Below are 6,129 nucleotides of genomic sequence, written 5' to 3'. Positions count from 1 at the left end.
ACTCCATAAATCTGTAGAGGAAGAAAGTTTTTCATTATTCAGGCACTGTTTCTGTGCTATTAACTAGTGTCTCCACTAAAGTAGAAGGCAATCCTACGCGCTGAATTGCCAATACCAAGCTTTGTGTTACTTCTTGGTCATTTTCCAGAAATTTTCTTTCTTTTTTCTTTTGTGGTAGATTTTTAGTAACATTATTTTGGTATATTCTTATTTATAATCTTTGGTATATTGTTTTGGAACTTATTGTATGACTAATTTACATACTATTTACTTAGATAGATTCAATAAAACTGTATAAATAATATTAACTGTGTCTTGTACTCTGCAACCTTCGAGTCACAATGTACATTACAATGCACATTAAAAATCTCGAAAACTGCTCGACCTAGATGTTTCAAGCTCAGATATAATTAATCACAAGGTTTCATTTAGCAAGTGTACAAAATTTTAGAATTTTTGGCCAATTAGAAAAAATGCGTGACTGAAAGGGCTACGAATGTGTACTCATTCGTTTAGGAATCGCAGAACTGTTGCAACATCTCACATTATTGTCTTTCGTCATTGGCCTGTACAACTAAGAGGCCTCCTATGTGGTTGCTATTAAAGTAATTTAATTGCACAAATTCGCTGCGAGTCCATCGTCGTGGTATAAAACACTACTTCCTACGTCTGAGCCTGTAATTCCGTAATTTTCAGACTGTTTTCATTCTTCCAATTGCACCAATTCGTACTTTGCAGGTCTGGCGCAATTCTCCCATCTTATGGTGGAATTCCGAACTAATCCTATCACCTTTTCCATTGCTGAGTTTCCTGTTTTCGTCTTTCGGATTGTTGCTTTCACCATTTTTTTCTGGTGGATACGTACCTGTACCTACTACCTTTGCAAGAGGACTTTTTTACATTTCTAGAGCTGATTGTGACGTCTCCTGTAAGTTCACTGTACACTACCCAACTTAATTTGATTTGTAGTTTGAATAATATTTCCGAATTCATTTTTGAGAGCATTTTTAAGGGAATATATGTCATATGAAAGTGACTTAGAACAATTTATTTCACTGGATTTTTGTAATAGGTTTAGGAAATTGATGAAAATTTTAACATTATCCGTTCAACATATGCCATATTTAAAACATGGAATGCTAGAAGGTCACTAACCCATTTATCGGACATTAAACCTGCGCCACTGAAGTGGGCGGGTGAGGAAAACTGCACTGTTGGCAGATATGGGAACGGCGAAGTGACAGATGGTCGAGTGCCGCTTACCTCAGAGCACGAATTGGAAACGCTGTCCGTGCAATGCTGTCTAGTCGAAACCGGTCCAGGTCCACGTATTCTTTAAAGTAATTCTCTTTTCTATGGCCACTTTTTGGTCCATTTTTCAAAAAATCTACAAGACCCGTGGAACATGTTTCAGATAAACAATTAAAATCGGACGACATTCTACATTTTTCCTTCAGCAAAGCAAGGCAAAAAGCAAAGTCATCTCCGTACAGGATATGAAGGCCCTTGGAGGGGTGGAAGGTAAAGTCTTTCACTATCCGTAACCTCGGCACTTGATGGGGTAGAGTGGTTAGCTCTACGCCCGGTCGCCTTTGCCCCCAGGAATTTACATGGTACTCATTTCTGGTGTAGGCTGAGTGAACCTCAGGGCCATGTGCACCTCCGGAAGTGGAAATTTCGTTTCTTAAATTTACGACTTCCTGACGGGGATTCGAACCCACGTCCTTCCGGGCGAACCGAACACGCCTTTACCGCCTCGGCCAGACAGCCCCTACATTTTTCCTGCAGGCTACACTTTATTGGCTGAAGAAACAGAAACGTGGCCGCTTACTAAAAATTTCATACATGATTTTAGGGATTTAAATTTACTTCTTCAGGATTTTATTATTAGAAATTCTTGAAATTGGTTTATGTAGAAAGTTATGCCACTAAAATCAGCAGTCTTTCCTGAAGCTTGTAGTATAGTTTGTCTTGTAACCTTATTGGAGGTAACATCAGGAGCGAGGGAGAGAGCAAACTGCCTCCCGCTCCAAAATATCGTGTTCAATTAGACATTTCTTCGCCTGTTGCTACATAACCTTGGCAACAGTGTAATTTCTCTGACCCGCCTAATTTGGTGGCCGCGACTATAGACTGTTATATTGATTATGACAATATTCGTTCGTTCGTAATCTGTTTATCCTCCAGGGTCGGTTTTTCCCTCGGACTCAGCGAGGGATCCCACCTCTACCGCCTCAAGGGCAGTGTCCTGGAGCTTCAGACCCTGGGGAGGATGACCAGTACCTCGCCCAGACGGCCTCACCTGCTATGCTGAACAGGGGCCTTGTGGGGGGGGGGGATGGGAAGTTTGGAAGCGATAGAAAAGTAAGAGGGAAGGAAGCGACCGTGGCCTAAAGTTAGGTACTATCCCGGCATTTGCCTGGAAGAGAAGCGGGAAACCACGGAAAACCACTTCAGGATGGCTGAGGAGGGAATCGAACCCCCCTCTACTAAGTTGACCTCCCGAGGCTGAGTGGACCCGTTCCAGCCTTCGTACCACATTTTCAAATTTCGTGGCAGAGCGGGGAATCGAACCCGGGCCTCTGTGGGTGGCAGCTAATCACACTAACCACTATACCACAGAGGCGGACGATTATGACAATATTACCAAAGAATAATGTGAAACATTCTTTACAAATTGGTATGTGAAAATGCCTTCTGAATAAGTTAGTTTAGAACATGGACAAATGTGAATAGAACCACGTGAAAGAATGGAGCAATTTTATCTATTAATTGGTTAACTTTACGTCAAGTTTCGCAGCAAGTGATTCACATATTTTTAAAATTATAGTTAGTAAACTGAAGACAAACACTTTAACATCGACTTCGAATTAAAAGTTCCTTTAAAAATACGCTAAGGAAGTTTGGTGTGTTACACAAGAACTAGCATCCCCACACGCGGTTTGACGTCTATTACAGCGTGGGGAATTTCTCTACGGCTCCCATGCTTCGGTTACCTTTGACTGCACACAACAGACGTCTATGGCTTAATTGTACCTACAAAGTCACATATATGAGGACGAATGCTGTGACGTATAGTATCGCTCATAAGTCTTTGACATAGTGTGCTTGACCTCTAACCGATGGCAGCATAAACGCAGACGATCCAACTATAGTGTGTAATGGTGGAGAGTAGTTGGAGGATTTACTGCAACGCAGCAGAGTCAACAAGCCTATGTACAGTAAGTAATGTCCAGTGGGCATTAACACAGCAGTGAATGTTCAAAAATCGTTTGGCAAGAACTGTTTAGATATTTCATTCTCAATTTTCACCTTCTGTGTGTTGAAGGGTAATTGAAAATCATTAACTAGTCCAATGCCACCTCCCAAGCGTAAATCGTTTAAGGAGGCAGTAATACATGTAGAGGTTGCTAGGCAACTAGTAACTGTCTGGAAAGACGGTACACAGTACGAGGTCATGTGTACAATAAACCACTAGAAGGTCGACGTAGAAAAACAAACGAAATAATAGACAGGCTAATTAGAAGGCAATCAGTAGCAGAACCCAGGAAGACAACTCGAAAAATCATGGCTGATCTGAGGCAGAATTATGGAGTAGATGTCCATGTTGTTGTTGTTGTTGTTGTTTGAATCATCAGTCCATAGATTGATTTGATAAAGCTCTCCATGCCACCGTATCCTGTGCTAACCTTTCCATTTCTCCATAACTGCTGCATCCTACATCTACTCTAATCTGCTTGTCATATTCATATCATGGTCTAACTCTACCGATGTATCTCTTGGCTAATAGATCAGGATTTTTTAGCTGAATTCCCGTGCAAGAGACCTTTCACTTCATAATTCCAAGCAACAGAAAGAAACTACTTGCGTTTGCAAAACAGCACCGTAAACGGATACAGCAGGAGTGTTGCAGGGTATTATGGAGTGACGAATCCACATTTTATGTGAAGTCATCTGATGGTATTCAATATATTTGTCCCCTAAAAATAAAAGGTACCATCCACGCTTCCAGATTCCTACTGTAAAACATTGAGGTGGGAACGTCATGGTCTAAGGATGCTTCTATTTTAAGGACGTAGGTCCATTAGTGCGCATCGATAATGTAATGAATTTATATATATTTTTTTTTGCTAGGGGCTTTACGTCGCACCGACACAGATAGGTCATATGGCGACGATGGGATAGGAAAGGCCGAGGAGTTGGAAGGAAGCGGCCGTGGCCTTAATTAAGGTACAGCCCCAGCATTTGCCTGGTGTGAAAATGGGAAACCACGGAAAACCATCTTCAGGGCTGCCGATAGTGGGATTCGAACCTACTATCTCCCGGATGCAAGCTCACAGCCGCGCGCCTCTACGCGCACGGCCAACTCGCCCGGTTTTATATATTTTATGCTAGAAATAATATTACTAGACAATGGTGTTTTCAACTTGATAAGGACCCCAAACTTCGATGTAAATATGTAACACATTATATACAATGGAAGAAGATAAAAGTTCCCTAGCCCCCATGGCACTAAAGCTCTTGAAGGGCCTTGGCCTATGAAGCGACAACTGCTCAACCCGAAGGCCTGCTCCAGATTGCGAAGTGTTGTCTGGTAAGCACGACAAATCCTCTCGGCCATTATTCTTGGCCTTCTACACCGGGAAGGGAATTGAGCCGATGGCACGTAGTGTTCCCAAGCGGTCATCCATCCAAGTAGTGCCCACGCCCAATGTTGCTTAACTGCGGTGATCGGGCGAGAACCGGTGAATTCAACATGGTATGGCCGTTTTGCCACGGCCAAATCAAAGCCTGGATTTAAATCCAATTGAACCAGTGTAGGAACTACTGGAAACACGTGTAAGGACACTATAACATAAAATAAAGCGGAGTTCTTTAACAGTTTGTAATCTGAATTGGAAACAATTCCTTAAAAACAATATTACACCACTAATTGCTTTCACGTCAGCGAGACGTGATGCTGTAATACAAGCAAAAAGCTATGCAACGAGATATTAGTTAATACGGTCAGAAAATAAATATTTGTTTGATTTATTTTTCCAAAATATTCTTGTCAAGAAACTATGAGTTTTGAATTTCACAATTTAATATAGTTACAAACAATATTCTACCCGCAAAAGGTAAGTTTATGTTGATGTATTTATTTTGTTGCTTATATTTTAAGTTGTGTGTTGTCTGAGAGGCAAAACAATGCTGTGAATAAAACCATTGTGACAAACGTTGTTATCAAAACACTTACGAGTGCCACTGAAGGCTTTTCGACAAATTATGTTTCAGTTTGCAGTAATATTGAGTCGCTCCCATGTCTGAAAGGAAATTTTCCGCGAGAACATCCTCGCCAAAATTTCTCCCCTAACTGTAAATCTGGTACTGATTTCTGGTGTAGTATGAATGAATTAGAGAACGATTCAAGTCTCACAATTATTGTATTGATATTTTGATATGAAATTGAACACTTGTACATCCGCGTGAACCCAGCAATCTTTTACCGGCTAGGCATCGCACCTCTCTTCTATCAACTGCCTTATGATCGGAGGCAGTACTAGGGAGCCTTGAAATATACCCGGAAAAGTGCTCACAGTATACCCTCCTTTGTTATCGATGTGTTTGGTGTGGTAATTAATTTCTAGTTCTAGTCTAATGTGTACATTTCCTATTCGATCACCAAACATGAACCTTGTTAGGGGTATAACATTTCCATAAATAACTTAGATTTATATTTCTCTTGGGTAAAAATCCACGTCTCATAGCCAAACAGCTCAGTATGAACAGGATTGACCTTTACGAAAGTTCACTTATCGATGGCCTAGATTGAATACTTTGTATCTCACAAAGTTCTTCCTATCCATAATTTCCCTAAAGACTGATCACGCCTTCTAGCCACATTAGGGTATGCAGTCCATCACAACAATGTTCGTTGGGTTTATATTCCTATGCATACACGTAAATGAAAATGTAACTTATAAAAATTATACTCTAGGAGTTAGTAAATACGTCACGCAAACATACTTTGCTATAGTACGGTACAGTAAGGTTCATTTTCCTTCACACATCGGCATAGGAAGAAAAAAGAACACAACGAACTTTGTTCTGATGGACAGCATATCCATGTGTGGCTGGGAGGCGTAA

The 6,129-nt window shown here is 40.9% G+C and overlaps 1 pseudogene; it reads right to left on the bottom strand.

Annotated features, from left to right (window-relative positions):
- Positions 1-4,654: 4,654 nt before the first annotated feature.
- LOC136858889 (5S ribosomal RNA) lies at positions 4,655-4,773 on the bottom strand (annotated as a pseudogene).
- Between the last annotated feature and the right edge of the window lie 1,356 nt (positions 4,774-6,129).

The sequence above is a fragment of the Anabrus simplex genome, chromosome 1, assembly GCF_040414725.1.
Source record: "Anabrus simplex isolate iqAnaSimp1 chromosome 1, ASM4041472v1, whole genome shotgun sequence".
In the NCBI taxonomy this organism is placed as follows: Eukaryota; Metazoa; Arthropoda; class Insecta; order Orthoptera; family Tettigoniidae; genus Anabrus; species Anabrus simplex.
This window is presented reverse-complemented; position numbering and strand designations above follow the sequence as displayed.